Source organism: Lactuca serriola, chromosome 5, assembly GCF_051521515.1.
Source record: "Lactuca serriola cultivar US96UC23 chromosome 5, Lser_US96UC23_V15, whole genome shotgun sequence".
In the NCBI taxonomy this organism is placed as follows: domain Eukaryota; kingdom Viridiplantae; phylum Streptophyta; class Magnoliopsida; order Asterales; family Asteraceae; genus Lactuca; species Lactuca serriola.
In genome coordinates this window covers 312,214,905-312,232,933 of record NC_136412.1, presented here as the reverse complement: position 1 = coordinate 312,232,933, position 18,029 = coordinate 312,214,905, and the positions used below count along the sequence as shown (strand labels likewise).

Below are 18,029 nucleotides of genomic sequence, written 5' to 3'. Positions count from 1 at the left end.
TTGACCGGGTTGCCACTTGCCACATAACTATGATGTGGCTCCTAGAAGACTAATTAAACCATTTATCTTCTCTACATGTCTTATTCGTCTCTCTTTCTCTCGTCTCATCTCCTCTCCATCAAGAGCGGTTCGTTGTCTTTATCTACACGTCCTCTCATTGAAGAAGACTTTGATACACATGTCATCTCTCTTCTTTTTCTTACTGGATGTTTACTTACATGATATTATTCGACTTACTCTATTCGCCACCTCCTCTATGTCCTAGTTTTCTCCCCCCCATAAGATATTAGTTTTAAAATTAACAAAACACTAGTTTTACATAAAGACTAGGTACATCCATGATTGCAATCCCTAAGGATTAGTGAGTATTTTGTTATCTTTGAAAACTCTATCTTTAGTTGATCCTTATTACGAAGTATCATGATTTATGCTTGTAGTGCAAGAGTTAGACTTCACACTGTCGGGTCTTCAGAATCATACAATGTGAGCATTAGCATAGACATATGCTAAGACCACCAGCTCAAATATAAAAGGCAATGTGAGTTTCCGTTGACTCGTCATATTACATGGTTTGATTCAACCACTTGAGTAGGAGATGATAGAAAAACGAGTGAGAGGGAACATTGGGATGACGGTGAAAGATAAAGAAGACCAAAATAGAGAAAAAATGACAATAAGGAGATGATCAACGAAAGTTTCAAGAGATATGAATGTTGGTGTCCCGATAATAGATAGAAAATGAGAATGAGAGGAGAAAAACATATCTAAAATTAAAAAGAACAGATGAAGAGAGGCGTACCTAACGAAGGATTCAATGATGGTTAGGAAAGATGAGTCTTAAGGATAGTAGGGGTATATGTTTTTTTTCTATAATTTAAGAAATAATAAAAATTATAAAATATAAGTAAAAAAGAAAAAGTAGTATTTTCAATATAAACGAAGATAGACTAAACTAATCGAATCTACATCCAAAGAATTCAATAGGGACCAAGTTTGTAATTTACCCAGAAAACTAACTTTAATATAGAAGATGGATAAATAACATAATCATAAATTTAAGTTCTTTTATAAAAATATATAAATTAAATAAATTTTAAGTTGTTTTATAGAAAAAAAATAATAAATAAACAGTATGATACTATGATATATTGCTTATATAATAAGCTGTAATTTAGGAAGTTATTAATTTTGGAAAAGTTTTAAAAAAGAACCGTTGCATTTGGGAGTTCGAGAGGTTGGGTCGGTGTATTGGCGCAGGTTATATACGTTCTTCACTCTGCACTCATCCCGCTCTCCAAACACCACCGGAGAGCCTCACCGCGATCTCTGTAGCGCCCGCATCCTTCGCCGGACACTCACCACTGTGCCTATAATCCAAAGAAATGATCAAAGATTGCTGTAAGTTTTCATTCTTTTTGTTTTTATCTTCTCCTTTGTATTTTAGTTCTTTAGGGTTTTTTTTTTTTTTTTTTTTTTTCTTTTTTTTCTCTAATTTAGATGTTGTAATTTCCTCTGTATATATGGATAAGAAAAAAATAGAAGTACGGTTGTTGTTTCTTTTTGAATTCTCTTTCTCCTCATTGGGATTTCTAGTATTACCCTGTCTTCTTCTTCCTCTTTTTCGTTGGCGGTTTTTTTTTTTTGTTAAATCTGTTTTTCTTAAAATTGGGATTTCTAGTATTACCCTGTTTTCTATACTGCAACTTGAAAAACAGAAGGAAACTACATATTGTTTACGTAGGTTTGTTGATCGTTTGGGTGGGGGTTTTCTTCATATTCACTGTTCATAAATCATGAGGGTATCCATTGAGAATGTCAGAGTAAACATCATCGGTAGCCGTGGTATGGTATCTCTTTATTTCTCAGTTGACCTCTCTTCACATATACATATTGAAAATGGAAATTGCATCATTATGTGTTAAATTTCATTAAAAAATATATTCCATCTTTTTCATGTTCGAAGGCTTGAATTCATTTAGTTGATAATTCTCTTTTTATGTTGTTCAGTTGCTCTTAATTTGGGATGTGCCCTGTAAGATCACAAACAAGCCAAAGAAACAGTAATAGCAGAAGCTATCTACGCCTCTGAGAATCCAAGATTCTGGTCCAAATCCTAACAAAACAAATGTTCAGCCTCCATCTGTTTGATGAAATGTCTGGGAAATCAGTTTGAGATGTTTATGTCGGGACTTTAACTTGTAACCACATGGATGTGGATGAGGTTCTTTTTGTGAAAAAAAAAACAAAAACAAAATTTTAAGGCTATATAATAAGTATAACTATCCATAAATATTAACTTTTTAACCTTTCTCAGTTGAAGGATTTTGTTCATGATAGATCTATCATCCTAAGATATTATTCCTAACATGACATGTTCTAAATCAGCATGTTGTTTTTCTTGTCTACCTTTTCTACTTTAATCTCAAGAGAAACTTAGGCTGTGTTTGTTTCATGAATTTCATAGAAATTTGAAGGAATTAGAATGGGAGATTCCTTCAGCTACACATTTGGTTGAGAAAATGGATGGAACTGAATTTCATCAAATTCCACCAAAATCTGTTTTCAAAGGATTTTGTGCGAATATAAATGTAGATATCTATAATCAATTATTTATTTTTCTTCATAAGTCAATTTTAATGTCATATGTTTATGAAAACAGATTCCAATTCCATTGACAAATTCCATTCATTTATTAAGGAAGATTTTGTGCACCACAAGTTCCCTTACAATACTCTGAGATTAATTGATATTCTCAATTCCAATTCTCAATTCCAATTCCTTTGACAGATTCCATTCATTATTCTGTAACAAGAAAAGGTTTTAGAAACCAAAGAATTTATGCCCCTGAGAATCAAAGTGTATGTTTTTACCCTCAACACTATAAAACACTTTGTGTTCTTATTTAGCTTTTCTGTTAATGTTTGAAGGTTCACTTTTAGCTAGGGTGGGGTAAGCATGCTTTATTTATACTTTCTAATAAAATTACCCTCAACACTATCCCACCATAGCAGTCTCCAGCATATATAACTTTGTGTTCTTATTTAGCTTTTCCATGAGATTCTTCGGTTGTCAAAGCAGATTGAGAAGAAGTTGATCAAAATCTTAAAAAACATACACAAAACGCGGATAAAAAAGTATTTTGTAAAAAAAACTAATTTTATAAAAATAACTTCCTAGAAAACAAAGTTGTAACAAAATAATTTTCTAAAAAGATACTTAAGTATTAAAAAATGATAAAATTTTCTAAAAGAAGTTTGGATTTAATAAAAATAAAAAAGCTGTCAAAATGTAAAATAAAAAAAATAAGGGACCAATTTCGTAGTGAAAGACAAATCATTGGGTTAAAACATTTATTCTCTTTAAGTATTGTGTAATGTAGAAAGTATTAATTTTGGAAACGTTTGGTTTTATATAAGACCCGTTAGAAATGGAAGCCAAAAGGTTTGGGTCGGTGTATTGGTGCTTAATAACCGGTGCTCAATAATCTTCTGGCAGAATTTCATATATGTCACTGTTAAACTAGAAAATATCATATTTATCCAGTTTAATTTTTCAATATCATATTTATTCTTCAGAAACCTTCAAAATATCATATTTGCCTAAATATTTTTTTATAATGTTTTTAATATTTTATAATCATTTTTTATAGCTTAGAATTATTATAATAATTAAGAAATTTAATCATATTATCCTTACGTCTATGATAATGAAATGTGAACTTTTAAACTGTTGGAATGTTGACCTCTTGACAGACAAAAAGATTCACCTTCAACAATTTCTATGGAATGTATATTTTGATTGTTTAGTTTTTATTGTTGTTGATTATTATCATGTTGTAGATGAAAGATATTTTAGATATTATCATTAATATTTTGATGTTTAAAAAGTGCATATACGATATTTTGATATTTAAGAAGGGCATACATGATATTTTGATGTTTAAAAAGAACATATATGATATTTTGAAATTTTATGAAGGGTAAATATGATATTTAGAAATTTTTTGAAGGTTAAATATGATATTTAGACATTAAGTTGGATAAATATGATATTTTGATGTTAAGAATGACATATATGAAATTCTCCCTAACCTTCTACACTCTTTCACTATCTTTGTAAAAAAAATAATAACTTTGTAAAAGCAATTTTTTAGAAAATAAAGATATAAAATAAGCATTTTTTGAATACATGACTGACCAGCTCAACCGGTAAAACTGGGAAATTAGTCTGGTCGCTAGTTTTTCTATATCCAAAAACCGTTTGTTGTTGAATCAGAACCGACTGCATAATCTAGCCAAAGTAAGAGGAATTAGACCCAACACTATTCCAAATAGGAGAACTTCAATAGTTTCAATTTATTTGAATGGAGAAAAAAAAGAGGTAATATCTATACGTAAATATTAATCTGAATTACTAATCTCAACTACCAATAATTGGTATGAACACAGTAAATAACTATAAATAGAGTAAATTACACCAATCGTCCCTCGTGCATATGCCAGAAAGCGTGTTTAGTTCCCATTTTCAAAATTTAACTCAGGCCTTCCCTGAGTGTGTTTCTTCTTGCACACTTAGTCCCTTCGAATATAAAAAGACCGTTTTGCCCTTAATTATTTATCTTTTGATTTATTTTCTATTTATTTGTTATTTATTGATTTTTTTATCATAAAAAATAATTATTTGTTGCCCTTTAGAAAAAGAAATTGACTCTAAATCTAAGCACCTTCATAACTCGTCTCTTCCCCCATCACCACCGCTATTACCGTCGAATCCAATACTCCGGCGACTCGAAGATATCTCCGGCCACTCCAAGACATCTCCGATAACAGAATAAAACCCTCATCACCACGCCACACTCCAATCCACCCCTCCCCCTTTCATTTCCCTTTTTCCTGTTGCCTTCACTGGAAAGCAAGTCATTGGACACCTCTACATCTAGCGAGAGTGTTACAAATCTACAAAAAGGAGGTCAATTGGTGGTATTTGGGTAGTAATGGTGATTATTCAAGATTCTATAGTTGTAGTTGGTGTTTGAAGTTCTTGCAGGTGGGGTTTCCAGTGGGAGTTGTTGGGGGTGATGAGGTTACTGGTTAGGTGGTTTTCGAATTGGAGTTGTTATCAGCTGGTGTTTGTACTGAAAGATGTTGTTGGTGAAGGAGGTGGTGGTTTATGGTTATTTTCCAAGTAACAGGTGGTATAAGGAGGAGGTGAAACAGGTGCTCGATGGAAGGACGACGGTGGTCTTGAGCTTTAAACCGGCGACTGGGGTAGGTGAGGTGAGGGTCGATTTCTATGGTGGTGCAGATTTCATGTGAGGAACGAGGCCATGGATCCGACAACCACCATCATAGCCGGAAACTAGATTTGAAAACCCAATCCTCGAGCTCTTGACAACTCGATCTCACACATAAATGTTATCGCGAGAATACTAGAGGGTAAGAGTTTGATAGCGTCGCCGGAATACTAGGTGAGGGTTTAATTCGTCTGGTTTGATTTTTGTTTTGGGTTTAAGTTGTAGATTGGATTTTTGTTTTGTATTTGAGTCGCAACTTCGAGTTTATGGACGGAGATGGTGACCGGAGCTGCTGCCGGGCACTAAGTCTATAGACGGAGATGGTGCCAGAAACCGGGTTTGTGAACGAATATGGTGATCGGGATCTTGAAGAACATTAAATGAATTGGAAAGGAAATAAAGAGATTAAGTGGGTCATCATATGTAATTTTTTTTTTTTTTTTTTTAACTAACAACAATAAGAAGAACCTTAAACTAATCAGAAAATAAATACCAAAAGGGCATAATGGTCATTTCAGGTACTGTAAGGGATGAAGCGAGCAAAATTAAATTAACGAGGGATGAAACATGTAAGCTTTAACCAAACAAAGGACGGTCCGAGTTAATTTTTAAAAATAGGGACTAACATGCTTTCTGGTATGTGCACGAGGGACAATCGGTGTAATTTACCCTTATAAATACTCAGAAGTTTGCGAAAAGTATGAATTGTGAAAAACCGATTCAACTATACCGGTTTTTACCGATAGAAAACCAGCTAAACCATATCGATTAAACAAGTAAAAAATCAGTTAACCCAATAAAATCACTTTGAGTTTATGTTGAGACATTATACCTTTTATCCATATTTTTGTAATTATATTTGATTATTCTCGTTAATTTTATAACTACATTTTAAAACCTTTTTTTTTTAATTTTTTTTTACAGATAAAAACATATAAATGAAGAAGAATAAGAAGAACAGGTTTCTTTAACACCACCTTCTTTTCTTTTTCTTGTATCGACACCACCGTTTCATTCCCAGCCGTTCAAGAATCCTCTGCGTTTTCTCTCTTCGTCTATAGGTAACGTTCTTGATTTTTTTTTTTTTTTTTTTTTTTTTTTTTTTTTTTTTTTTTTTTTTTTTTAATTCGACCAAGATTTTTCAGGTCTCTCTTCCTTACTGGATTCATCGGGCTATTGGGTTGTACCTTTATGCTTTGTCAGATTGGTTCACCGTCTTCATCGATAAAAAAAAGAGTACAGATCTTTCTCCTCTGATTTCTAGGTAGTGTGTTTAATTGTATCTTTAACTCATCGATCATGAAACTGTTTTATTTTCTCTTACCCAAGGATCTACTTTACTTGATTGCAGTCTTAATTTACACTACGACCTCTCTGGGTTTCTTTCTCTTTCTCCATTTAGTTTTTGTTTTGTTGGTTTTTTGAATCAAGTAACCTAATCGAAACTAAAGAATCCATCAAACGAAGATGATTTGGTCGAGCAAGTGTTCATGTGTTGTCCGGAAAATTTAAATATTTTTGAAGCCCAAAAAGGTATTGTTTTGTTGTAGGTTGGTTCTCTGTGCACTTCAGCTGTTCGATAAAATGTCTCAACTAAGTTAAAGAGTTGTTTTGAGGGTGACAATGTTATCGGATTAAACTATGTAGAGAGAAGTAAATAGACACAATAAATTAAACTTTTAAACAAGTTATTGAGCTATGAGAGATTCAATTAGGAAAAGATAATTTAGTGTTTGTATTTTTAACTCAATTAGAAATAGAAGTGTATTTTGGTTTTAACTAAAAGTTGCATATAAACTTGTGAATTACTGTGTAATTTAGTTAGGTTTCCATTCCAATCAATATACACTAGGATGAATTTGGTGTGTTGATTGTTAACCAACTACTGTTAATGTTAGAAAAATATTTGGCCTTATGTTTGTAATTTTTCTACTGCAGGATTAGAGATTGAAATTTGGTTTTTGGGGGCATAAGGTCAAATGCTTGAATCTTAATCAAATAAGGATACCTCCAAGAGGTTTTGTGATTTTTGAGGGTCTGTTTTTTTGGTATATGTGTGATGTTCCCTCTATTTTTGAATCTTGTTGTGTGATATATGGATGATATACAAAAGATGAAGCTATGTTGCATTTCGCTTGAATAAAAAATTTCTTCTTTTTTGACCAAAATTGGAGCATCACACAAGTCAAACTGCTGTAATTTTATATCCCTCCCAAAAAGGTGGTTGGTAGGATATTATCAAACATCTATTCGGCTTTTATATATACACCACATTCACATAAAGAGATGAAGACCCGACGACTGCTTCTTCTTACTTCGGGTCGTGATTTTTCCACTGAGATGTTTTATTCATACTCTGAAAAAGAGTGTGTGTGGACATTTATACCCCTCCATTTAATTATCATTTACTAAAAATGCTCCATCTCCATCACTTAGCAGAATCCCAAATTCTATTAGCAATTGCAGGTTTCTGTTAGAATTGCAGGTTTCTTGTGATATGTTTGTTTTGATTAGGTGTGCTAAATTTAACAAGTGCTTGAATTCAGCGCAAAGATCTCACCTTTAATTACCCAGCCACCAATGCCTCCTGCCACCTTCTTTCACTTTTACTTTCTTCCATGCCTTATAATCACTCTGCTCCCTCTTATGTATATTCTTTTCTAATATGTATTTGAGTAATCAGACATTTTAATATAAAGTTTTCTCTTTGGTTTGTTAAATTTATGTTCATCATGATCTGGATATATATCTAATCAACCATGATGACTAAACTTTTCCATTAGCCCCAATTCAGATTTTCCAGAGGGAAATTAACCATCAACATTTACCTAATTTTATTCCAAGCAACTTATAACTTTTAGTCTTTTACTGTATAAGTTATTGTTGTTACACCAATTTTAATCACTACTAGATAATCATCCTGAACATGAATGCTCAAAGAATACAAGGCAAAACACCAGGAATACAGGGTAAAACCCTATAAAATACAACAGAGAACTAATCATAGGATTGATCAAATACAAGGAATCAGAGAGACAGTCGAAGATGTGAACTTCTTCAATAATTACTAGTAATTAAATTAAGGGTATAAATGTCTATTCACAATTTTTTCTGTGGATGAGCAAATACGTTAAGTGGAAAAATCAATACCCTTTTCTTATTTAATGTGCGAATAGGACCACAACTTAATCAAACACATATTTTTCCACAATATTGTTTCTTAGCTTGTAGGGATATAGTCCAATCAATTGTATAGTTTGATTTTTAAGTTTTGAGTCTCTAAAAGTCGGTTTCCTCACACTTACACAGTAAGTTCTTTATTTATTTATTTATTAAAAAAACAATGATAGAAATATGTTAGTTTGAAAAATATTGGTAAAAATAAATTAGTTTTTTTTAATAGGGTCTATTAATTGAATTTGGAATCAATTTAGGATGCGTTTGGTTTGCTGGAATGGAATGAAATTCGGAGGAAAATGAATCCAATTCCATCACATTCCAATGTGTTCAGCTTTGTATGAAAAAACTTTCCATCAAATAGGGGAAAACACTTCAAGAAAATGATGGAATTAATTATCTTCTACGAAGGAAAATGGCATTTTACCTTATTACCCTTGCCTTATTTTACAACATAACCTCTACCACTAGCACCCACCCCCACCGCCACCCACCACCTCCTTCACCATCGCCACCACCACCTGGCCCCATCACCACCGGCACTGCCACCACCACTACCATCACCACCACCTACAACCGCCAACACCACCACTACAACCATGACCTACCAACACCATTGCCACAACTACTAACAACCGACACTATCATCACCTACCATTGCCACCGCCACCGCCACCTGCCAATGCCACCACCACCACCGCCGCCGCCACCTACTACCTCCATCATCGCCACTACCACTACCACCCACCTACCGCCACTTCCATCACTACCACCCACCTACCGCCACTTTCATGCATTTGAAGCAATAGTGATGTATATATATAATATTCGTGTTTCAAAAGTAAACCTTGTGGATATTCCTTACATGAAAGTATACATCCAACGATGAACCAATACCCCCTCTCCTTTATTCTCTTCTTCTTTTGGCATGTATCAGTAGACTGAGATTGAGACTGATGTCATTGGGACATAATTTACAATTTTATATCCCTCCCAAAAAGGTGGAAGGTAGGATAGTCCAAGCGTTTCTTGATACTGTTAAACAACATGTCTTTTTTGTCAAGTTGTGGTGGTTTAGGTCCAAAAGGGAATCTTATGCAACCTAGATGTTAAATTTATGAAATGACCATTTTGTCCCGGTCATCTTTATCTCTTTCATTTCTCTTTTTCAAGGAGCATGATGAAATTTCAAACAAATTTCTCTCTTTCCTTAATAACTATTGTCATATTAAAGGAGCATAACCTGACCCTAAATCCTTAATAATAGAATCTTTTTGAAAATGAGGTGCTCGTTTCTTCACTTTTCTAAAAAATTATCTGTCATAAACATTTAAGGAGCATAACTGTACCCTAATCCCTAAAAAGATTCTCTAAAAAAGAAATTTTGGTACTTGTTTCATAATGTTTTGGGTCCATGGGTTGTCAACTTTAACAACACGGATGTTAACTATTTGAATATGACCATTTTGCCTCTGTATTCTTCGTCTCATTTGTTTCCATGTTCAAGCAACATAATTAAAACCCCAAAAAAATTCACCTCTTTCATTAAAAAGTCGCTTCTGATGATGTCTGATATGTTTAAAATTTATTGTTGTTTATAATAAGTCATTTTTTGTTTAGATCGTCAGATGTATTTCTTATGAATAACTTTCAAGACCCTCTTTAAATAATTTTTTTCTTCATTGGAGCTTCCACGATCTCTTGCAAATGGGACACCCTCTCACCCTCTCGAAGTAATTCGTGTTGTGATTAATATAAAACTATAACAACCTAAAACAATAAACAATAATAATAAAGCAACTAGAAAAACATCAAACCTATGCTCGAAATGCATATATCAAAAAATAAATTAAGAAAAGCTACTTTTGTAACAAAATAGTTTACTCTATCATGACAAAGATATCATTTTTCTTTGTTTTTGGTAGTTTGATAAATTATCACTGGCATGGGGAAAGCCACGATAGCATCCTTTGGGGATTAAAGAGGTAACATGCATTTGTTTTATTTTTTATAGGGTAAAGTTTCATTAAATGGCAACATACTATTTTTTTACCTATGTAGGCAATAATATACTTTACTTTTTACCTACAATAGCAACATACTTACATTTCTTTACATATAAAAGCATCACACTTAATTACAGTTTATGGCAACATACTTAGATCTCTTTTCCAATAATAGCAATATGCCAATCTGTAACGAATAAAATACATTGCCTATATTATGGGTAGAAAATATAAGTATTCTATTATGTTAAAAAACAATAGGTGCGTTGTATGTGTAAAAAGTAACGTACATTGCCTACTTTTAACTAAATTTGTTAGTGACCAAATGTCGGGGGAGTGGAACATGGCATGTGAAAAGAGGTTTTTTTATATTTCAATACAATTTACGCATTTACCCTTTTGGCCAATTTTAAATAAATCTGTTAATGACTAGGCGTGGACATTTTTATTCATAATCTGAGAGGCAGTATGTTGTCTCAATTAAACCATCGGAGTACATGACTATCAAAAACCAAAGCCAGGCAACTGACTATTTTGCTCTTCAACTTCTATCATCCGGATTATATTTTTGGATGCTCGTCATGTAGAGTTTCCACAAAACAGGCTAAAATGTTTACAAAAATTAGAGAAAGGAAAAGAGGTTTGATATGAAAATGACCATAAATTTCAAATTTCAAATTATTTAAAATAAAATATGGTTTTTTTATTTATGTGTTTTATTTTTTTGGTTTTAAGGTAAGGAGTGACAGGTAAGTCATTGTCGTTCTATGAGGGTGATGCTTATCGTTCTTGAGAGAGTGAGGGCAGGGCGAAGGTGCGCCCAAGATGCTGGGAGTTTGAGATCGAGAGTTTCGTATGAGAATATGTCTGATTTTATGGTGTTTTAGTGCCAGTTGGCTCCTCTGCTCGAATGATGCTTGCTTTGTGCTTTGTGGGACCTATGTCGATGAGAGTTAACCATCAAATGAACACATTAAATTACATGCTATGAAGGTTAAATAATCTTAGAAGGAAGGACTTGGACCTATTGCGCAGCTCTTGTCTAAGTCCAATCGTGGTAGGGTTGAGTCCTTTAGTCGAAGGATTATTTAAGCTTTGTTGCATGTAATTGTATTCATGAAGTGGTTAGCTGGCATTGGTAGGGGTTCTTCAGCAGTTGATGGTAGAGGAGGTGGGGATGGATTCCTAAAAGAGCCTAGGAAGTATTTTAGTGCGGTTGTTCGCGGTAGAGCAGGTGTTGGGAGTATTTTATGCTTGTAGTGCAATAGTTAGACTTCACGCTGCCGGGTTTTCAGAATCATACGTTGTGGCCAGCAGCGTAAACATACGCTAATACCATCAGCTCAAATATAAAAGGCAATGGGAGTTCCCATGGACTCATCAAATTACATGGTTTGACTTAACAACAAGTTAAGTAGGATATGAGAGAAAAACAAGTGAGTGGGCAACATTAGTGGGATGATGGTGAAAGATAAAGAGAACCATAATAATAATAATAATAAGTGGCAAAAGGGAGTTGATCAACTTAAGTTTCAAGAGATATGATGATTGGTGTACCGACAACGTATAGAAAATGAGAGCTAGAGGAAAAAGAACATATCTAAAACTCAAAAGAAGAGATGAAGAAGGACGTACTTCATGAAAGATTCAATGATGGTTAGGAAATGTGAGTCTTAAGGATGGGGTATGTGTTTCTTTTTCTATAGTTTAATAAATAATAAAAAAAGTATTAAAAAATATAAAATATAAGCAAAAAAGTAGTATTTTCAATCTAAATGAAGACCAAATTCATATCCAAAGAATTCATTAAGGACCAAATTTCAAATATACTCAGAAAACTAACTTTAATATAAAAGATAGATAAATAACATAATCATAAATATAAGTTCTTTTATACAAAATAGAAATTAAATAATTTGATATACATTCAAGTTGTTTTATACAGAAAAAAAAAACAATGTATATTATATTGATTGTATAATAAGCTGTAAATTAGGAAAAGGTTTTAAAAAAAACCGTTACATTTGGGAGGTCGAAAGGTTGGGTCGGTGTATTGGCGCAAGTTATATATACGTTCTTTCTCTACACTCGCCACTCTGCATTCATCCCGCTCTCCAAACACCACCGGAGAGATTCACCGCGATCTCTGTAACTCCACTTCTCAGAGACCAAAGCACCCGCATCATTCGCCGGACACTCACCACCGTGTCTATAATCCAAAGAAATGATCAAGATCGCTGTAAGTTTTCATTCTTATCGTTTTTCTCTTCTCCTTTGTATTAGTTCTCAAAGGTTCTTCTCTAATTTAGATGTTGTAATTTCCTGTGTATATATGGATAAGAAAAATTAGAAGGTTGGTTTTGTTTCTTTTTGAATTCTCTTTCTTCTCATCTGTTTTTCTTAAAATTGGGACTTCGAGTATTACCCTGTTTTTCTTAACTGCAACTTAAAAAACAGAAGGAAACTACATATATTGTTTATGTAGTTTTGTTGATCGTTTGGGTGGGGGTTTACTTCATATTCATTATTCATAAATCATGGGAGTATCCATAGAGAATGTCAGAGTAAACATCATCGGTAGCCATGGTATGATATCTCTTTATTTACCAGTTGACCTATTTTCACATATAAATGTTGAAATTGGAAATTGCATCATTATGTGTTTACTTTGGCTAACAAATATATTCTATCTTTTTCATGTCTGAAGGCTTGAATGTCATTTAGTTGATAGCTCTCTTGGTATGGTGTTCAGCTGCCCTTAATTTTGGGATGTGCCCCTGTAATACCAGAAGCTATCTATGCCTAAGAATCCAAGATTCTGGTCCAAATACTCGAAATCCTAACAAAACAAATGTTCAACCTCCATCTGTTCGATGAAATGCCTAAGAAATCAGTTGAAGCCCATACTTCTACATCAAATTTGAACTCGGAACTTTGTTAGGTTGAGATGATTATGCTGGGACTTTAACTTATAACCACATGGAGTTCAGGAAATGCTCCATTGAAGAAGGATGCTAAAGCAGCTATTGCTATCTCTGTATCAGAAGTTACATAGGTGGATTGAACTTACCTAATTTTCACTTATACTTGTTCTTATCAGTTTATCATTCCAATATTATGATCCGTTAAACATGCAGACCCCTGAGATTCTTCGGTTGTCAAAGTAGATTAAGGAGAAGCCACAATAAGTTGATCCAAAATGGTAAATTCTTCTTGTAGCAATTACAAAATGCAACTTTATAATTTAAAATTTTAACTAGACAATAGTATTCATCTGTGTTAGGTTTACCATAATTTAGTATATTGGTTTGTTTATGAGGTTAAAACATGTGTTGACTGTAAAACATATCTTTTTTACTATTAATCTTCTTGTGTGGGTAAATAGACAATTATGGCTTAAAGTCTTTAGTGGTTGGAATCTTGAATTAAATTAAATTTTCTAATGGACAATTAATCTTCTTGTTCATGTAAATAGACAATTATGGCTTAAAGTTTTGAAATAGGGCATAAACATCTTCACTTTAACCTTAGGATTGATTTGTTGGAGATTCCTTCAGTTACATATTTGGTTGACAAAATGGATGGAACTGGATTTCATCAAATTCCTCCAAAATCTGTATTCAAAGGATTTTATTATTCCTAGGGAAGACTTTAAATTCCATTATTTATTTCTTTATTAAAAAGACTAAACTTATGCTTCTTCTTTATTCTCACTCCTAATTTATCTTAATATACAACTCTATAATGTAGATATTTATAATCAATTATTTATTTTTCTTCGTTAGTCTTTTTTAATGTCATGTTACTTCTTTTTAATATTTATGAAATTAGAGCATGTAGTTTGATGTTTATATAATTAGTGTTTAATGTCTATTGATGTTTAAAGGCACAATTTTAGTTCCATTGAATCTGAAATAAGGGTGTTGTTTTTGTGTGATTATGCCTTTTTTTTCTATCCACCAATTACAAGCTGGCAAAGCATGGAAAAGATATGCCAGGTGTACAGGTAGCTAGAGCTGTGGTAAAGCATGCTTTATTTATAATTCTAATCAAATTAGTATTAATATAATATCAAATTAATTAATGTCTCAAATAATAAATATGTGTGTCTCAATTGGAAGAGTAGTGACATTTCTTTCAACGGGAACAAAGTTGATGTTTAAGGCTGCAGAGTTGATTCGGGGTATTGAGGAAGAAGAGTAGGTATGCTTAAAGTTCATGTCACATTTGTTTCAGTATTTCTTGAAAATATAATATCTAATTATTTTATTTTTATCTAATACAAGATATGATTGAAAATATGTTATAGATAACATTTGTTGGATCTAGTACAAAAAGTAAGAGTGTTTTGGACTTGGAAGCTCAGGTATTTTCTTCAATTCAATTTGTTTAGGCCAAATTCTTATATGATAACATTGAGATTCTAAATTTAGCAAGGTTTGTTATTGTAATATTGGTTAACATTATACTTTGTAATTTTAATTTTTGATAAACGCATTGTAGTTTGAATATCTAACTAGTTATAGCATTTTACTTTCAATTATTACATTATACTTTCATAATCAAAACCAATTTAGACATTGTACTTACATTATATTTTTTGTATCAACTCATTGTACTTTGTAAAACTGTGCATGTTTGTTTTTTGGTTGCCATTTATAGCGTTATAACTTCAAATTTTTTATTATTAAGAAAATCTACTAGTTTCTTTTCGAAGCCTAACCAATTGTAGCATGGTACTCATTACTGTAACATTATGTTTTCAAAATCTAAATCAGTAAGAGATTGTATCTTTACTACATTCTACTTTTAAAATCTAAATGATGTCCTCTTTGGTGCTTCCAGTCAATTTTGTTTAGTTTGTTAATTATAGCATCCTACTTTCATTTCTTTCTTTTACAATGTTGTAATTTCAACTTTTCTTACAAGGGCATTACATTATGACAATATTATGCACTTTTCATCTTTCGTATTAAGGACATCATACTTTCAAAAATCTATCCAATCATAGCAATGAAATCTGCTTTGTATCTTGATGACATTGCCATAATAGTAAAAAAAAATGAAAGTAGGTTGGTATTTCACTATTATCATACTCTTGTAGCATGTTAATCCACTTCTGGCTAGTTCATAATCTCTTAAACTTTCTTTATTGTTTAGTTTTTGAATTGAAATCGGTCTCTTAAACTTTCTTTATTGTTTAGTTCATAATCTCTTATACTTAGATGTTTGACAACCACATTTATCTATCTTTATTGTTTAATTCATCACATGTTACAATGTTGAGGTATAAATGCTGATGTATATATTTATCAGTTTAGGTATAAAGTTATCTGTTTAGTGTTAGCTGTTTGATTTAAAACCTTGGAGTAGTTTAGTTTTTTTTTTATTATTATTACTGATGATGCATAGAGCCATCACTTATAGAAACTATACCTGTGTGTAAGTTTTTCACCTAATTATACTGTGTGAAAGTTACACACAGCTGTAAGAGTTTAAACTTTATCATTTTTAAAATTATTTGTTTACTCGCCCCCTGCTGATTCTCAACCTGATTTTGCACCAACATGGTTCCATTTTTTCAATAAAGAACTTTTCAGTCCATGAAGCCTTTGATCGCTCTGTTAAGTTTTTAAAGTGCATTGTTACTCATTTTCCCATTTAAAACTACATGGTTTTAATTATAATGAACAAGGATCCTCCTTCCTATCAGCAAGATGGATCTTTTCTGTTTTATGATATCAGAGAGGTTTTTGCATTTCTGAATTATCAAATTTATTATGATGTAAAAAGTATTAAATATATATGTGAATTTCATAATTGTATGTGATACAGAGCAAGTAAGATATTGGCAGAAATGAGAAGCACAATTGGGTTAAATGATTGCAAGATGGGGCACTTGATCATCAACAAAATCCATGGGAATTTTATGTAAGTGCATTTCATGAATATATAATTTGTTTCCATCTTTTTATAAAATAATACTTGAATGACTTGGATTTTTTTGACAAATGTTTAATGCTTCTCATAGTCAGCATCTTGGCTGTTTACTCAACAAAGAGGATGTGGATGAGGTTCTTTCTGGAAAAAAAAGAATTTTTTAAGGCTATATAACAGTACATCTATCATGCAAAGATATTATTCCTAACATGAAATGTTCAAAATCAGCATGTTGTTTTTCTTTCCTACCTTTTCTATTTTAATCCCAAGAGATATTTAGGGTGTGTTTGATATTTCATGGATTCCATAGAAATTTGAAGGAATTGGAATGGGAGATTCCTTCAGTTACACATTTGGTTGACAAAATGGATGGAGCTGGATCTCATCAAATTCCCCCAAAACCTGTTTTCAAAGGATTTAATCATTCCTAGGGAAGAATTAAAATTCCATTATTTATTTCTTTGTTAAAAAAACTAAATTAATCATTCTTTTTTATTCTCACCCCTAATTTATCCTAATATACAACTCTATAATGTTTATATTTATAGTCAATTATTTATTTTTCTTCATACATCTTTTTTAATGTCATGTTACCTTTTCTAATGTTTATGAAATTAGAGCATGTAGTTTGATGTTTATATAATTAGCGCTTAATAATTGTTTCATACATAAAATCTTTTGCAGTAAATAGCAATTCTATTATTTTATAAAAAAATACTAAAAGGTGTTTCGGCATTTAACATAATTTTCACTTCAATTCTTTTTGTGTTATTAGTTAGCTTTTCTGTCAATGTTTAAAGGTTCACTTTTAGTTCCACTTGAACATAATTGAATTCTGCCTTGATTTCATTCCACAACAGAATCATACATATATACAGGGATATAGCTATAAAATAGAGAATTACAATCTTCTAATTTTGGAGCAATATTTTAACTAGGTAATATATTAAATACCCTAGAAATATACAGTAATACCATTAAATCTCAAATAAAGGTGTTGTGTTGGGTGATTATGTCTTCTAACCTTGTTTATTTCCAGAAATAATCTCGTGTTCCTAAAATTTGTGCTTATTTATTATCTTCAGAAAACAATGTGCTAATTAAAAAGATGTTGAATATTGCATGGAAAACGCCTTCAGAATAAACTTATTCGGTATGCCTGGTAATTCTTTACAAAAGATATTTGTTATTTAGTCATTATTTTATTTTATTTTTATTTTAAGAAGTCTGGTTTTATTTAGCGAATTGGGACATCGGGGAAGGGAAGTGCCACATGTTGTGGTCTTTGGTGGGTTGAAATGTTAAAAACAAGTGGTCATATGAAGTCCTTCTCTTATTCTTTTAATATTCCGTTTATAATCGGCTGTTTTTCTTTCTTATAGATTAGTTTTCACATGTATAAAAAGCTTGATATAAATCTGAATGCATGGTTAATTATTACAAGTTCATTTTCATTTATATATATAATAATATGAATGCTGTCACATATGACGTATAATATATAATGGTTGTTATGAATCTGATGATCAAATACAACACAAATTATATATATATATATATATATATATATATATATATATATATATATATATATATATATATATATATATATA

At 31.9% G+C, this 18,029-nt stretch overlaps 3 long non-coding RNA genes across 8 annotated transcripts; all 3 read left to right on the top strand.

Annotated features, from left to right (window-relative positions):
• The first annotated feature begins 1,203 nt into the window (after positions 1 to 1,203).
• On the top strand, positions 1,204 to 2,336 carry LOC145051822 (uncharacterized). The gene is made up of 3 exons (XR_013683834.1): positions 1,204 to 1,398; positions 1,742 to 1,842; positions 2,008 to 2,336. It is a non-coding gene; the product is annotated as an uncharacterized LOC145051822 (long non-coding RNA).
• Positions 2,337 to 6,223: 3,887 nt separating this feature from the next.
• On the top strand, positions 6,224 to 7,461 carry LOC145054955 (uncharacterized). Of its 3 annotated transcripts, XR_013685035.1 has the most exons (4): positions 6,224 to 6,354; positions 6,439 to 6,557; positions 6,645 to 6,826; positions 7,232 to 7,461. It is a non-coding gene; the product is annotated as an uncharacterized LOC145054955 (long non-coding RNA). The 3 variants fall into 3 exon arrangements; XR_013685033.1 differs by lacking the exon at positions 6,645 to 6,826; XR_013685034.1 differs by lacking the exon at positions 7,232 to 7,461 and having other exon boundaries at positions 6,645 to 7,225.
• Positions 7,462 to 12,513: 5,052 nt separating this feature from the next.
• Positions 12,514 to 17,838, top strand: LOC145054954 (uncharacterized). 4 transcript variants are annotated; one of them, XR_013685032.1, is made up of 8 exons: positions 12,514 to 13,062; positions 13,184 to 13,531; positions 13,614 to 13,678; positions 14,447 to 14,482; positions 14,603 to 14,679; positions 14,786 to 14,842; positions 16,312 to 16,407; positions 16,508 to 17,838. It is a non-coding gene; the product is annotated as an uncharacterized LOC145054954 (long non-coding RNA). The 4 variants fall into 4 exon arrangements; XR_013685030.1 differs by having other exon boundaries at positions 14,447 to 14,679; XR_013685031.1 differs by having other exon boundaries at positions 13,614 to 14,482.
• Positions 17,839 to 18,029: the final 191 nt, after the last annotated feature.